Below are 17258 nucleotides of genomic sequence, written 5' to 3'. Positions count from 1 at the left end.
CTTACACCATGGATCATATTTCCCCACTGGTTAAAACATTAAAGGAGCCAGTTTTACAATTTTTAAGGCTTCCCACATATCGTAACCATTAAAAAAAATGGCTCAGGTGTTGGTGTAGCTTCAGTTGAGATAGTTTTATAAAATGAACAATTCCTGATCAGATTTTGCTGTGCGTTGAACAGCAGGACACTTGACAATCACACAGCATGTTAGGGTAGCTGTCACTCCAGCTGACATGCACATACCTTAGTACCGCAGAGATCACCAAAGTGATCCTACTAATGACCATTCTGGCTCCCTCAGGATTTCAGTGACTACTGCATGACTATTCTGGAAGCACGCAATTCATCCTGGACCAATCAAATTAACCTCCTGTGAAATCCAGTAATGGTATTTGCAAACAAGTAGTCAGAATCAAACCTCAAATTGCATACATTGAACATAGGAATATAGAGACAGGAGTGGGCCATTCAACCTCTCGAGCATGTTCTACCATTCCATTATAGCCTGTCTGTACATCAACTCCATTTACCCTCCTTTGGTCCATACTCCTTAATGCTTTTACCTTATAAAAACACATTAATCTCAGTCCTGAAAATTTCAATTAACCCAGCATCCACAAGCTTTTTGAAGAGAGAGTTCCAGATTTCCACTACCTATTCATGTCAAAAAGTGCTTTCTGATTTCACTCCTAAAAAGCGTAGTTTTATTTTAAGATAACAAGTGCCTCATTGTTCTGAATTGAGATAAAACATGTAAAACTACCAAATCCTTTACAACCCCCATTTTATGGGATGGCGAGGGCTGGGTGCAGGGGGTGCAGATCATGAATCTATGAAGTAATATTAGCTTTTTTCAAACTAATGACAGGTGTAAGCAAACTCTTAGAATGGACAAGTTAAAATAAAATTAGTAAGCATTTAGAAATGCACGGTTTAAGGATGACCAATCTCTTTGACAAATTTAATAGTGTATTGTTTGATGAAGTTATTTGTTACGATCAGGTGAGAAAGGTGTCTTGGGTTCCCTCTCAGCCTTCACCTGGTCTTACTGTAACAGGGTTTAATTATAAACACACTGTGTTTTTAGCTCCCTCTTGGTGAATCCTTGTTCACCGCTTTTCAATTATAAGGCAAAGGAACCAGGACAAACAGGCTTTCTTAGGTTTAAAGAAGAGAAGTTGAAATTTATTAAACTTGAACTTAAACTCTAATTTGGTTGATGCCTACGGATACATGACGTGCCCACGCTCGCATGTATACGCGATACACACATGCAAATCAAGACAGAAAAGAGCAGAAGAAATAAAATGGAAAAGTTTGAGTCAATATCTGAAGAGTTTTTGTTACAGTTCTTCGAACTCACTGTAGAGTCCTTGATTGTAGGTCGATCTTGCTTTTCATTGGGGCCCAGTATTCTTCTTAAACCTTGTTCGCTGTAGGAAACTTTTCTCTCTTGGGGGTTCAGGTGGCTTCAGTGGATTCAGAGGCTTGTGAGAAAGAGATGGGAGCAGACAGGAGAGATCTTCTCAGTCCAGGAACAAACAGTCTTTCTGAGTTCAAACTCTCTGTTTAATTCAAAAGACCCTGGAACAGCCAGTCAGTCATGTGACCAGCTGGTCCAACCAGTCCTGGTCCCCTGTGGATTGCATCACCCCAGCAGGCCCTAGAATGCGCTTCCCGCTCCCCCCCCCCCCCCCCCCCCCCCCCACCACCTCACTGTCCGGTGATCAACATCCATTGTGGGTTGAATGTGTTAGGGAATGGTTCCTTGTCTACACAAGCATTGTTTGTTAATATGCAAAAAAAATTTCCAGCCACGGCTGATCGGTTCAACAAGTCATTTCCTCAATCCAGAAACTGTTAAAAATCAATGTTCATATGACAAAACCATGGAAAAGGACAAAGATAAAACAGAAGCAAAGGTTCTAAATTGGGGGATGGCAAATTTTACAAACCTGAGAGATGACCTGGTGAAAGTAGACTGGATACAGCAACTTGAAGGAAAATCAATGGCAAACCAGTGGGAGGCATTCAAAAGCGAGATACTACAGGCACAGTGTAGGCATGTCCCCACAAAGATAAAGGGTGGTACTGCCAAATCTAGAGCCCCCTGGTGATCTAAAAGCTAACAGGGTAAGTTAAAGCAAAAAAAGAAAGCTTATGACTGTCACAAATATCTTAATACTTTAGAAAGCCTAGAGGAGTATAGAAAGTGCAGGGTGAAGTAAAAAAGCAAATTAGAAAAGCAAAGAGAGGACATGAAAAATGATTGGCAGGTAAAATCAAGGAAAACCCGAAGATGTTTTATCAGCACATTAAGAGCAAGAGGATAACTAAGGAAAGGGTAGGGCCTATCAGAGATGTACAGGGGAACTTATGGGTGGGTGCAGAAGATGTGGGCAGGGTTCTTAATGAGCTTTTTGACTCTGTCTTCACAAAGGAGAGGCTTGATGCAGACATTGTAGTAAAAGAGGAGTGAGAAATATTAGATACAATAAGCATAATGACAGAGGAAGTGCTTGAGGGTCTGACATCCTTAAGGGTCTGACATCCCTGATGGTGGATAAATCGCCAGGACTGGATGGATAGCATCCCAGGTTGTTAAAAGAGAGGGGTAGAAGAAGTGAAAGACCTTGAAGTGCATGCCCACAGGTCCCTGAAGGTGGCAGGACAGGTGGATAGAGTGGTGAAGAAGGCATATGAATTGCTTTCCATTATTGGCTGAAGTATAGAGTACAAAAGTGGGGATGTGATGCTGGAACTATTTAGAGTGTTGGTTAGATCACAGCTGGAGTATTGCATGCAGTTCTGGTCACCACATTACAGAAAGCACACAATTGCTCTGGAGAGAGTGCAGAGGAGATTTACAAGAATGTTGCCAGGGCTTGAAGGTTGCAGCTCTGAAGAAAGATTGGATAGGCTAGGGTTGTTTTCCCTGGAACTGTGGAGGCTGAGGGGTGACTAGATTGAGGTGTACAAAATTGTGAGGGGCCTAGATAGAGTGGACAGGAAGGACCTGTTTCCCCCAGCGGGGAGGTTAGTTACCCAGGGGGCACAGATTTAAGGTGATTGGTAGAAGGATTAGAGGGGACATGAAGGGAACCATTTTCACCCAGAGGGTGGTGGGTGTCTGGAATTCGCTGCCAGGAATGGTGGTGGAGGTAGAGACCCTGAATTCTTTTAAAAGGTACCTGGACAGGTATTTGAGGTGCTGTAACCTGCGGGGCTATGCACCAGGTGCTGGAAGGTGGGATTAGTTTGGGCTGATAGTTTATAAGGCCGGCACAGACACGATGGGCTGAATAGTCTCCTTCTGTGCTGTACTTTTTCTATGGTTCTATGGTTCTAAAACCAATGTGCCTCATTCTTGGCAGGTGGGAGCCTGCATGACACACTGGATAGATAAAGGTTAAAGGAAGCAGATATAATTTATATGAATTTTCTGAAAACTTTCAATAAGAAGTTAGAGTAGCATAGACATCAGGGCCCACGAGCGGGCTTGTGGTATGGGGGGGTCCATAAAATTGAGTGGGAGGCAGGGGGGTGCCCTTCCCGACACCTTCCTGCCTCCGTTGCAATTTTACGTGGGGCCGTCCCCACTGCACAACACTTCCCCCCCCCCACCCTCCCCGCAACCGACCCCCCCCTTGCCTTGCTGACGCATGGCTAATTGTCCCCAGCGAGGCCCCAAAAACTTTCCTTGCATCTGGGCCGCCATCCCTCTTGCTTCTGCAGGCTGGGTGCATTCCCAGCAGTGGCCACCACTCCCAGTGGCGCTGCTGGGACTAAGAGCTGCCAGCCCTCTGATTGGCCGGCAGTTCCATTAGGCGGGACTTCCTGCCTAAAGGAGATGGAAGTCCCCCCCCCCCTCCCCAAGGCCATTTAAGGGCCTGGGGAGTGTGGCTCCCCAGGCCCGGTGGAGGCGGTCTCGCCCTGGACTTTTTGGCTGATGGGTGGGGCCTCCTGCCCAATGTAAAATTCCAGCCCAGATAGACAGAAAATAAAGAGACAGGGTAAGTGGGTATTGTAGGAACTTGAGAAGGGTTGGAACTGGGTATATATATCCCAGGGGTCAGTGCTGAACTTTTGTTCATATAGAAGATTTGTGCCAAGGGAAAATGATCTTGAAATTGCTGAGAAAACAAAAGTCAGAAGTTTAGCAATAATAATTCAGAACAGGTCTGTAGAATTAGCAGACAGATGGCTCATGTAATTTAATGCAGCTAAATGTGGGGTAATGCATTTGGGAGGAAAAACATGGGATGGGAATATACATGGAATGAAAAGACACTGAAGTGTGTGGATAAAAAGAGAGACCTAGGAAATTAAATACATAATTCTCTGAAAGTGCAAGTACATGTAGTTACTGAAATAAAAATGGCCAGCACTATTTTGGGTTCTATAAATAGGAGCATTGAGTACAAGAACAGAGAAGTCATTATGAATTTTTGCAAACCATTGGTTAGGCGACTGTTAAAGTACTGTGTGTCAATATTCCCTTTAATCTTTACCTTGTTGTGCGTGGCCTGTTTGTTGCACTGCGCAGTTCCTTTAAGATTGCTGTGCAGTAATGCACGCGGCATCTTAAAGGGAACGTTGGTTGTGAGCCATTTGTTGCACTGCACGGTATGGTCAGGATGCAGCACGACCCCACACCCATGCAGCTTTGGCACAGTTTTGGTAACTCCGTTGCAGAAAAAACATTAAGGCCATCGAGAATTTATAGTATAGATTCACCAGAATATCAGGGTTGGGTAATCAGAGTTTTGAGCAGAGACTTCAGATACTGGAATTATTTTCAATGGAGCAGAGAAGGCTAACAGAATATTATAGATGTTTTTAAAATTAAGAGTTTTGATAGAGTAAATGGAGAAAGATTATTGCCTGTGGTTGGGGAGTAAGTGATAAGGGACATCAATAAAAAATTGTCACTATGACAGTGAGCAGGGTGGATAGGAAAATGTCTTTACACAGAGTTGTTGCATTATGGATGCTTTGCCATAGGAAACAGTTAAGGCAGTGAACGTTGGATCCTATAAGGAGAAATTGGATAAATATTTGATGCACAGGAAGGTACAGGGTTATGGGGAGAGCAGAGACAGTGGTATTAGTTTTGGATTGCTTTAAGAGAAAGGCAGCACAGACAGCAAGAGCCAAATGGTCTCCTTCTGTGCTGTAAGTTTCTATGGTTGTAAAATGGGTGGCATAGGCCCCTTAGTTCTTTTGTTTGGAATACTTTTGTGGGTGGTGTGAACTGCTACTGAATTCGCTGTCTCGGTGTCTGTACGGCAGCTGCTGAAAAAGTAAACAGGAAACAGCGGTTCCCTAAGACCAGGATCCTATAAAACTGCCTTAACTAGTACTGGCTATAAATGCAAGAGTGAACAATTATTTATAAATGACCACAAATTAACAGTATCAAATGGTGTCTGGGTGTGTAAATCCCAGGACTATAGGGGTGAATTTTAATGTCTTTGATATACTATGTGAAGTAGCATCAATGCTGTGGAAGAGCTTTGTTGTTAGTTCCCACAGGACTGCCAGTGTCCTCACAAATCTATTTATTTAAAATTTGATCAGGAGAATACAGCAGAATAAATATCTAATGAGCAAATCTGCACAGTCCTGTAATTCCCTGGGCATCTATAATTGAAGTGGTTCGGCAGATGCAGCCAGTGTCTTCTGAGTTCACAAGTTGCATGTTAATTTAGCTCAATGTACAAAAATCAATGTTTTACTCCTCATCTTCCTGATGCTAAGTTCACACAGGAAATACACCCACACCTATATTTTATTGTGAGCACCTCTCCCTATTACTTGTAAAAATGTAAAATATTTAATATTTGATCTGAGTTTTGTTGAACAACAACAAAGCTGTATTGATATAAAATACTCCGTGTTTTCCAGTCAGAGACTGAACGCCTCCCTGTCACTGACAGATCAATAGCTCTCACATGGTGTTATTCACCCATCATCCTTGTGCTCGTTGGCCTACATTGGCGGCCGGTCCTGCAAAACCCTGATTTTAAAATTCTCGTCCTCATTTCCCAAATTGCATCATGACCTCGCCGCTCCCTGTCTCTGTAACCATCTCTCGCCCTGCGAGATCTCCTCCAATTCTGGCCTCTTGCGCATCTCCAATTTTCCTCTCTCCCTCATTGGCAGTTGTGACTTCAGCTGCCTCGGCCCTAAGCTCTGGAATTCTCTCCCTAAAGCTCTATACCTCTCTTCTCTCTCTGCCTTTAAGATGCTCCTTAAAACCTACCTCTTTAGTCAAGATTTTGTCATCTCCGAATACCTCTTTATGTGGCTTGGTGTTGAATATTTTAGTTTAGTTTAGTTTAGAGATACAGCACTGAAACAGGCCCTTCGGCCCACCGAGTCTGTGCCGACCATCAACCACCCATTTATACTAATCCTACACTAATTCCATATTCCTACCACATCCCCACATGTCCCTATATTTCCCTACCACCTACCTATACTAGGGGCAATTGCTAATGGCCAATTTACCTATCAACCTGCAAGTCTTTGGCATGTGGGAGGAAACCGGAGCACCCGGAGGAAACCCACGCAGACACAGGGAGAACTTGCAAACTCCGCACAGGCAGTACCCAGAATTGAACCCGGGTCGCTGGAGCTGTGAGGCTGCGGTGCTAACCACTGCGCCACTGTGCCGCCCCTATCTTCTTGTGAAGCAGCTTGGGACATTTCACTATGTTTAATGTTCTGTATAAATGCAAGTTGTTATTGCTGTTCTGATAAATGAAAAGATCTGCTAGTATGAAATGCTTCAATGGCTTCAGCTATAACTCATTCTTTTTCAGGACCTCAAAATTGTAGGACTCCTCACCTCCCTCCAATCTACTAACTACAGGCTTTTAAATCCCAAGTTTGACATCATCCAACCACTACTTCCTTGTTTATCTGGCCCTCTCTCCCGTTGGTGTCCTGTTCTATGGTCCTTGGTCCTCCACCTACATTTTTCACGATGCATCATTCTGACTCATTGGGCAGCACTCTTGCCTCTGAGTCAGAAGAATGTGGGCTCAAGCTGCACTCAAGAACTGCAGCTCATAATCTGGGTTGAGGAAGTACTACAGTGTTGGAGGTATAGTCATTTGGGTGAAAAGTTAAACTGAGATTCCAGACTATCAGGTGCATATTAAAGGTCCTGTGGCACTGTACAAAGAAGAACCTGGTGTTCTCCTGGTGCCCTGATTAACATTCTTCCCCCAGCCAACACCATCAAAAACAAACTAATTGGTCATTAATTTCACTGATGTTTTTGCAGAATGGCTGCTGCATTTATTGACATAACAGAAACGACTACATTTTAAAGTAATTCATTGTGTCTGGCTATGTTTCTGCGATGTGATAAAATGCTATATAAATGCAAGTCTCTTTCGTATATTTCTTTCATTTTGTTTTAAACTACCCCAGGACTAGGATTGCCTGGAGGGTTCTTGGATGTTTCATCACGAGACCTGCCACCTCTAGTCAAACAGCCTTTTTTCTCATCCGCAATATTTTTAGAATTAATAAACAAAATGTACAAAGAAAATGAATAAAATGCACAATTTTTAATGCCGCCTATGATTTTTCTTCTGCGTTACTTAACATTTAATTCCTGGAGACACTGGCACAATCCTGGAGGCTTGGTTACCCTACATGGGATGTCAGGGGTGGAAGTGGCAGGTGGTGGTGTCAGTCTTCCAACTGGATGACTAATCGGTGTTGAGCATTAATATCTGAAGCAGCTCCATGGTCTGCTTCACTGAGCCTCACTCAAATAACTATGAAAAATTTAACGGTTCATCTATTTGAATGGGGACTAAGATCATGTCCAACTCCCTCTGGAAAAAGACCTTACATTTTGGGGGAAAATGGCACTAGAATAGATAGCAGAGGTTGCGCCTTATGTCCAGCACTTTTTTCCCCCAAAAATATACTTTATTCATAAAAATTTTCAAAAATACATTACAAAACAGTTCAAAACAGTTCAAGTTTCACATTTCAGGAAGTACAATAGAGATCAGATTTCTTTGATACAGAAAACATGAAGTGCCTCACAATTCTTGCCATTCCATTTTAAATGCAATGTACATTGGCATTACATAGTGTTACGACAAGGTGAGAAAGGGGTCTAGGGGTTCCCTCTCAGCCTTTGCCAGGTTTAACCGTAACAGGGTTTAATTTTTAAAACATCGTGTTTTTAGCTCCCTCTCAGTGAATCCTTGTTCACTACTTTCCAATTGTAAGGCAAAGAAATCAATCAGACAGGTTTTCTTAGATTTAAACTGGAAAGGTGGAAGTTTATTAATCTTAAACTCTAATTCGGTTCATGACTACGAGTATGCGACGCAACCCGCTAGCATGCACACGTGATAAACACACACGCAGATAGAGACAGAAAAAGTAGAAAGAATAAAAGCAAAAGGTTTGAGGCAATAGCTGAGTTTTTATTTACGGTCCTTAGAGTTCGATGTAGAGTCTTTGGTTGCCGGTAAGTCTTGCTGTTTCTTTGGGGCCCAGTGCACACTTTAAAACCTGTTTCGATGTAGGAGTCTTTTCTCTCTTGAGGTTTAAGTGACTTCAGTGGATCCGGAGATTAGTGAAAAAGAGAGAGCCAACAGGAGAAAGGCTCTTGTTCCAAGTTCAGGTACAATCTGCTGTCTGGGCCAAGCTGTTCTGTGAGCAGTTCAAAACCAGACCTGAGCCATCAGGTTAGTTATGTGACTCGCTTTTTTAACTAACTCCTGCGTTTGTGGATTCCAAAGCGCTCGGTGCGGGGGTGTTGTGCTGTCTCTGACACCGATAAGACATGGATCACCATTGCCCAGACCAGTCTTTGTTAATTCAATCAGTGAGTAGTTCCCATTGTCTTTTCCTCAGCGACTGTCTCTTAGAATGCAATTTTTTCCCAGCTACTGCTGATCTCTTTGAACAAGTCATCTCTCCACTCCAGCAACAGTTTAAAATTAATGTTCATGTGATGAAATTAGTATGCCTCATTCTTGGCAGGTGGAGGTCTTCATGACAATAGTAAAAAAAATGTTGATGCATACAGCCCGAGGGGTTTCCCATGGGTCCAGCCCTTCAGTTCACTATGAAAGGAGGACCTTACACTGTGGTCTTTCCCCATTGAGCCTTGCAGTGGCTGCCCCAAGCTTTAGTGCATCCCTCAGCACGTAGTCCTTGGAATGTGCCAGTCTGCAACACTCGGTCGTGGACAACACTTTGCTCTGGAAGACCAGCACGTTTCGGGCAGACCAAAGTGCGTCCTTCACCGAGTTGGTGGTCCTCCAGCAACAGTTGATGTTTATCTCAGTGTGTGTCCGTGGTAACAGCCCGTAGAGCACAGCGTCCTGTGTTACAGAGCTGCTCGGTATGAACCTCGACAAAAATCACTGCATCTCTTTCCATACCTGCCTTGCAAAGGCACATTCCAGAAGGAAGTGAGCAACAGTCTCTTCTCCACCACAGCCACCTCGAGGGCAGTGTGCGGAGGCAGTGAGATTCTGGGCATGCAGGAAGGATCTGATGGGGAGGGCCCTTCTCACCACCAGCCAAGCTACGTCTTGGTGCTTGTTTGAAAGTTCTGGTATTGAGGCATTCTGCCAAATGACTTTGGCAGTCTGCTCGGGGAACCATCCGACAGGATCCACCATCTCCTTTTCCCGTAGGGCCTTGAGGACATTCCGTACTGCCTGATGGATTTGTGGTCAATGGTGTTTTTCTGCACAAACCTTTCCACAAAGGATAGGTGGTATGGCACGGTCCAACTGAATGAATGCTATGTCTAGCACTTAATAAATGGACACTACATGGGTAGGGTTACAAACAGCTGCCTCAGACCCCAGCAGAGGTTGACAATAGCCAGAATGAGTCCATTTTTAGTGGTTGCATAATAATGAGAATGCCCAGGTGAGCTTCATTCATTGATTGAAAGGCCAGTTTTTAAATTCTTATGAAATGCAGCTATCACTAAATCGTCAGAAGCGTTATTTTTGAAGAAGTTTGAGCAAGAAATTCGCATTTATGATGCATTTTAAGTCGCTTGAATGACAAGAAAGAATAAGGAAGTGTACATGAGGCAGAATAGAGAGGAATTGGCAATTAACAACAACAACAAAAAACCATTATCTGATCAAAGCTGATTGAGGAGCCATTGAAAGGAAATGGGGATTAGGATGAGAATAAGCAGACAGTGGCGAGGTGCACTCACGCTTCCATGAGTGGCAGACACATTTGATAGTTCCACAGACTCATTAAATTTTAATGAATACTTTAACCCTCAATTGGCAATGAGCAGCTGGGCTTTCACCTGGTGCTATAGCTAAGCACCTGTCTACTTTCAAAGGTTTTATTTAAAGAGTCTCCATTTAACAGAGCGGTTGAGAAGGAATCAGTTAAGCAATTGCTTACAAAATATATTTGGAAATGGTAACTTCAAAGGAGATAAATATTCAGTTAATTTCCACACAAATTCCCCTTTACCCCAGGAAAGGAGATACCTATATAAGGAAAGCGTGGAGGTGAAGATAGTTTATCAACAAATTTCAGAAATACTGTATAAACATATCAAATTCTGGAATAACACAATCGGTCAGCCAGCAGCTGAAAGGTGAGTTCGCTCTTCAGGTTTAACCTCTTATTAAAACCTGAATGATGGTCAACTGTTCTCTTTCAGACACTGACTGGCTTGCAGTGTGTTTCCTATTTTAATTTCAGATTTCTGACTTCTTTATCTCTTTCCAATTGTCGGTTGGCTGCTCTGCATAAAAGAATGAAATGGGTACCAGCTGTTTAATGTTAATTAGAAAACTCTGCGTACTGAGAAATTTCTTGTCTATGTCCTGTGCATAAGCATTGTGGCGCAAAAAAAAACAAAGAGCTCAACAACCTCCCATTCAAAACTGGTATTTTGTAAAAGGAATATTCTAGAATGGAGGTTGCCAAGGAAATAATTGCTACTCTGTCCGTTATTCAAAAATGTGGGTGATTAAAGTTTGGACAGAGCAACTTAGAGACTCTCTTAAACTGTCGTTTACTTATCCAAAGAAAAAGTTACAAAAAAATAAAAAAACAATCTAACAGCCTTAAAAATATTTTTTAAAATAGCAACAAGTTTGTTCAATATAATTGGTGAAAAATACGATGAATCTACTCTCAATGGGGAATGTGAAAATCCCATTATTTTTAGCCAGCATGGGGTAATGGCCATTTGTTCAGCACAGACTTTTATTATTCTGTGAGATCAAAGCACACTGCCATCCTGAGCTGGCAGGCATTGTTTCATTGACTGTGGATTGCCTTTTGATGCCCTTTTTAATTGAAATGAGATTCTAAAACAAAAGCTAACTTTTCCAGCTGCAGCTGTTAGCTGCATTAAACATTACAGCACATGAAACTTGGGAGCTGGGGTGAGGGAGAAAGGGAGGGACTTACTGTGAATAATTTATAAAACCCACTGGTCTGTATTGACCTTGCTGACATTGTGGGCTGACCTCAGTCGAGACTCTGGTTGGAACCTCACTATCGCTGTTGATGTGGGCAGGGTGAGACACTAATAGCTACTGTGCTGTGGTAGGTAACATTTATTTATGCGGAGCAATATGTCACTGAGCAGTGTGGGATAAATATGCAAATTTCTGTTTCTATGCCCTACTGGCATGCTGACATTCTGCATCTCCCTCTTTGTTCCAGGACATTTAGGAACGAAGCTAAACACAATCTACTGATAATTAAAGAGGCAGTGTCTTTGTGGAAACATGTATTGGAAACCTTGTGGGGAGAGCAAAATGGACTGTGTCATTTTTATCACGACGACAACACTCACAATGACATGAATCATGACTTCCTTTTGTAAGCAACTGGAGAAAGGATTCCCAAACAGTTTTTCATGAGATAGTGTTGTTTTAAAGTGATGATTATCCTCCACTTTGAACAATGAGTTGTGTTTTTAAAAAAGTGAAATTGCAGCTCAAGTTGTTGTGAGTGCCTTGCCTCACTGAAGATAAGGCTCCTCTTTATATGTTATTTATTTTAATGGGAGAAAAAGAGAGCGAGTGCTTTAGCACCCTTACTAAGCCACCACTGAGCTATTTTTATTAAATGAGGCCTGCGTTGTATGGGAAACATTTTCAAACCATTGATGTCATAGTACATGAATGCTCGAGTGTTCTTTTGTCTGATCCTGGCCTTGTGGTTGCTGGGTAGTGTCCTGCCCCTCCACTAATGTGGGGCAGGGAGGATAAAATATCTGATTTTATGTGTTTTGTTGGTGGATTGTTCCACTTTCTCAGTACAGATATTCAGGTACTAATACTAACATGTGTGGCTGTAGCAATAAGGGTGGAAGTAGCACGACACAACCTGTGCAATTGCACAGGACTCTGAGTGCGTACAGATTAAGTAGGTAATATTTAGTATCGTTGTCTAGCAAAATGTAGGGCTGCAAAACTGAACCTGTGTACAACACCCTGCAATGCAAATGCTGTTTTTTTTCCCACCCTGTCAATTTCTGGGGAGAAAAGAAAATCCACAGAATTTAAATCCCCACGAATAGCTTTCCTTTCAGCTGATTTCAGTGCCAGTGATTATACAATGCAATAATAATTCATTAAAATGCTAGAACTCATCCTGCACATAATGGTTATAAAAGTCAAAGGCTTTGCAGTAATCTTGTCCTAGTGTTCCTGTCTTTTCTCTCTGAAAAGAGATAGAGACACTGAGGAGATTGGGTTCTTTCTGTCGCAGTTTAAAAAAAATGTAATTATAGATCTCGGTTCACAGTCAGTCCCCATTTATGAATCCTTTTACATAAAGAGGCTGCCACTGCAGCGTCACGATCCCACCCACATCTTTCTCACATTCTGCTGCTACAGTATTTTAATTTCAATGCAGCCTCTCACCATTTTCACAGTGGTGCCCTTCAGGGACTGGGAGTAATTTTCTCAAGTTGATTAAAGCCCCGCTGTTACACATAGCTTTGCATAAATCAAGAAGTGGTTTGTCATTATTTGGCTTTGATTGTGAAAATTACATTGAGCGTTTGCAGGCACATGTCAGTCATAAACTGTGATCAGACTACTGAACCATTTATACCAAGCCCCTGCTCACTGCAAAGATGAGTTCAATACACATGGATGTCAATTTCTAATTGGGCTCGCTTGTTGACTTTTTAAAGTTCTTCCTTCAGCCAGGGTCTGAGCAGTGTAGGTGCCATGTCACAAATTCATATTTCCTTTTGCAAATTTGTGATGTTGCAAAATTGACATCTATTCCTCCCTCAGCTAAGTTTATCTAGTTTATTTGTTTGAGGCAGTCCAGTTATGTGGAGAAACTAAAGATACTGGGATTGTTCACCTTAGAACAGAGAATTTAGGGGAGATTTGTCAGGTGTTCAAAATTATAAATTATTTTTTGGATCATAACGGAATCAGGGGAGGTGGGGATCGAATTTCAAAATTTGCGGATGATATGAAACTTGGAAGCAATGTGAACTGTGAGGAGGATAGTGTAGAACTTCAAAAGGACATAGACAAGCTGGAGGAATGGGCAGAGAAGTGTCAGATGAAGTTCAATGTGGAGAAACATGAAGTGAATCATTTTGGTATGAAGAACATGGAGAGACAAGAAAAAGTAGAGTACAAGTCTAAAGGGGGTGCAGGAACAGAGGGACCTGGGTGCATATGTGCATAAGTCATTGAAGGTGGCAGGACAGGTTGAAAGAGCAATTTATAAAGCATACAGTATCCTGGGCTTTATTAATAGGGGCATAGAGTACAAGAGCAAGGAGGTTATGTTGAACTTGATTAAGACACTACTTCAGCCACAGTTGGAGTATTGCATCCAGTTCTGGGTTCCGCATTTAAGGAAAGATGTGAAGACATTTGAGAAAGTGCAGAAAAGATTCACGAGAATGGTTCCAGGGATGAGGAACTTCATTTACGAAGATAGATTGGAGAAGTTGAGACTGTTTTCCTTGGAGAAGGGAAGGCTGAGAGGAACTTTGATAGAGATATTCAAAATCATGAGGTGTCTGGACAGAGAAGATAGGGAGAAACTGTTCCCACTTGTGAAAGGATCAAGAACAAGAGGGCACAGATTTAAGGCAATTGGCAAAACAAGCAATGGCAACATGAGGAAAAACTTTTTCACGCAGAAACTGTTGGGATCTGGAATACGAACATACGAATTACCAGCAGGTGTAGGCCACTTGGTCCCTCGAGCCTGCTCCACCATTCAACAAGATCATGGATGATCTGATTGTAATTTCAACTTCACATTCCTGCCTACCCCAATAACCTTTCACCCCCTTGCTTATCAAGAATCTATCTATGTCTGCCTTAAAATATTCAAAGACTCTGCTTCCACCGCCTTTTGAGGAAGAGAATTCCAAAGACACACGACCCTCTGAGAGAAAAACATTTCTCCTAATCACTGTCTTAAATGGGTGACCCTTATTTTTAAACAGTAAAAAATAGTTCTAGATTTTTAAACAATAGTTCTAGATTCTCCCACAAGAGGAAACATCCTTTCCACATCCACCCTGTCAAGATCCCTTAGAATCTTTATATGTTTCAATCAAGTCACTTCTTACTCTTCTAAACTCCAGCAGATACAAGCCGAGCCTGTCCAACCTTTCCTTACAAGACAACTTGCCCATTCCAGTTATTAGTCTAGTAAACCTTCTCTGAACTGTTTCCAATGCATTTACATCCTTCCTTAAATAAGGAGACCAATACTGTACACAGTACTGTAGATGTGGTCTCACCAATGCCCTGTATAGCTGAAGCATAACCTCCCTACTTTTGTATTCAATTCACCTCGAAATAAATGATAACATTCTATTCGCTTTCCTAATTACTTGCTGTACCTGCATACTAACCTTTTGCAATTCATGCACCAGAACACCAGATCCCTCTGCATCTCAAAGCTCTGCAATCACTCACCATTTAGATAATATGCTCCTTTTTAATTCTTCCTGCCAAAATGGACAATTTCACATTTTCCCACATTATACTCCATTTGCCAGATCTTTGCCCAGTTACTTAACCTATCTATATCCCTTTATAGCCTCCTTATGTCCTCTTCACAACTTACTTTCCTGCCTATTTTTGTATCATCAACAAACTTAGCAACCATACCTTCGGTCCCTTCATCCAAGTCTTTTATATAAATTGTAAAAAGTTGAGGCCCCAGCACAGATCCCTGTGGCACACCACTCATTACATCTTGCCAACCAGAAAATGACCCATTTATGCCTATTTTCTGTTTCCTGTTAGCTTGCCAATCTTCTATCCATGCCAATAATGTTACCCCCTACACCATGAGCTTTTATTTTCTGCAATAACCTTTGATGTGGCACCTTATCAAATGCCTTCTGGAAATCTAAGTATAGTACATTCACCTTTATCACCACCATTGCCCTTTATCCACAGCACAATTACTTCATCAAAGAACTCCAATAAATTGGTTAAACATGATTTCCCTTTCACTAAATCATGTTGACTCTGCCTGATTACATTGAATTTTTCAAAGTGCCCTGCGATAACATCTTTAATAATAGCTTCTAACATTTTCCCTAAGATGTTAAGCTAACTGGCCTGTAGTTTCCTGCTTTCTATCTCCATTCCCTTTTGAATCAAGGAGTTACATTCACTATTTTCCAATCTAATGGAACCTTCCCTAAATCTAGGGAATTTTGGAAAATTAAAACCAACGCATCAACTATCTCATTAGCCACTTCTTTTAAGACCCTAGGATGAAGTCCATCAGGACCCGGGACTTGTCAGCCTGCAGCTCCAACAATTTGCTCAGTACCATTTCCCTGGTGATTGTAAATTTTCTTGCGTTCCTCCCTCCCTTCCATTTCCTGATTTATAGCTATTTCTGAGATGTTATTTGTATCCTCTAAAGTGAAGACCGATGCAAAATACCTATTCAATTCATCTGCCATCTCCTTATTTTCCCTTATTAATTCCCCAGATTTACTTTCTATCAGACCAATGCTCACTTTGTTAACTCTTTTTAAAATATCTATAGAAACTCTTACTTTCTGTTTTTATATTTCTAGCCAGCTTTCTCTCGTACTCTAATTTTTCCCTCCTTATTAGTCTTACAGTCATTCTTTGCTGTTTTTTATATTCTATCCAATCTTCTGACCTGCCATCCATCTTTGTACAATTATATGCGTTTTCTTTAAATTTGGTACTGTCTTGAACTGCTCTAGTTAACCATGGATAGTGGGTCCTCAACTTGGATTTTTTCTTTCTTGTTGGAATGTATCTGTTCTGTGTATTCTGAAATATCCACTTAAATGTCTGCCACTGCATCTCTTATGACCTATCACTTCATGTAATTTGCCAGTTCACTTTAGCTAGCTCTGCTTTCATGCCCTCATAATTGCCCTTATTTAAGTTTAGAATACTAGTCTTAAACCCACTCTTCTCTCTCTTAAACTGAATGTAAAATTCGATCAAATTATGATCGCTGCTACCAAGGGGCACCTTCAATATGAGGTCATTACTTAATCCTATCTTGTTGCAAAATACCAGGCCTGGTATAGCCTGCTCTCTGATTGGTTCCAGAATGTGCTGTTCTAAGAAACTATCATGAAAACATTCTAGGAACTCCTCATCTAGGCTACCTTTGCCCATCTGATTTTTCCAGTAGATTGAAATCCCTCATCATTATTGCCGTACCTTTCTGACAAGCATTCATTATTTCTTCCTTTATACCCCATCCTACCATGTGGTTATTATACCCAAAGGTACAGTCACCACTTTCCCCAGTACTGGTGCCAGTGCCCCACAAACTGGAACCCACTTCTGCCACACCAGTCTTTGAACCACGCATTCATTTCTCTAAACTTATTTGCCCTATGCCAATTTTCATGTGGCTCAGATAATAATTGAGAGATTATTACCTTTGAGGTCCTGCTTCTTAATTTTGTGCCAAGCTCCGCATACTGACTATGCAGAACCTCCTTCTTTATCCTGCCTATGTTGTTGGTGCCTACATGGACCACAATGACTGGATCCTCTCCCTCCCACTGTACGTTCCTCTCTAGCCCTGAGCAGATGTCCCAAACCCTGGCACTAGCCTTCTGGACTCTCATTCTTTGCTGCAGAGAACAGTGTCAATCCCGATCCTTGTGGCACCCCACTGGTTGGAAAGCCGTAACTAGTGGGGTGCCACAAAGTTCGGTCCTAGGGCCTCAACTATTTACTATCTATATTGACTTGG

General features: G+C 41.9%; 1 protein-coding gene across 6 annotated transcripts in view; it reads left to right on the top strand.

Annotated features, from left to right (window-relative positions):
• trim2a (tripartite motif containing 2a) overlaps nucleotides 1-17258 on the top strand; it is a 285251-nt gene that overhangs the window by 107683 nt on the left and 160310 nt on the right. Inside the window, exons 1-2 of one of the 6 annotated variants that reach the window (XM_068040725.1) lie at nucleotides 11512-11591; nucleotides 11712-11870. The exons of 3 other annotated variants lie outside the window; for them this stretch is intronic. The gene's annotated coding sequence lies outside the window, so the exon portion shown is untranslated. Of the gene's footprint in view, nucleotides 1-11510; nucleotides 11592-11711; nucleotides 11871-17258 lie in introns of those variants that run through there. 2 more of the 6 variants (XM_068040760.1, XM_068040798.1) reach the window with 2 other exon arrangements.

The sequence above is a fragment of the Heterodontus francisci genome, chromosome 1, assembly GCF_036365525.1.
Source record: "Heterodontus francisci isolate sHetFra1 chromosome 1, sHetFra1.hap1, whole genome shotgun sequence".
Classification (NCBI taxonomy): domain Eukaryota; kingdom Metazoa; phylum Chordata; class Chondrichthyes; order Heterodontiformes; family Heterodontidae; genus Heterodontus; species Heterodontus francisci.
The sequence above is the reverse complement of the archived record's forward strand: the minus strand, read 5'-3'. Positions and strand labels throughout refer to the sequence as shown.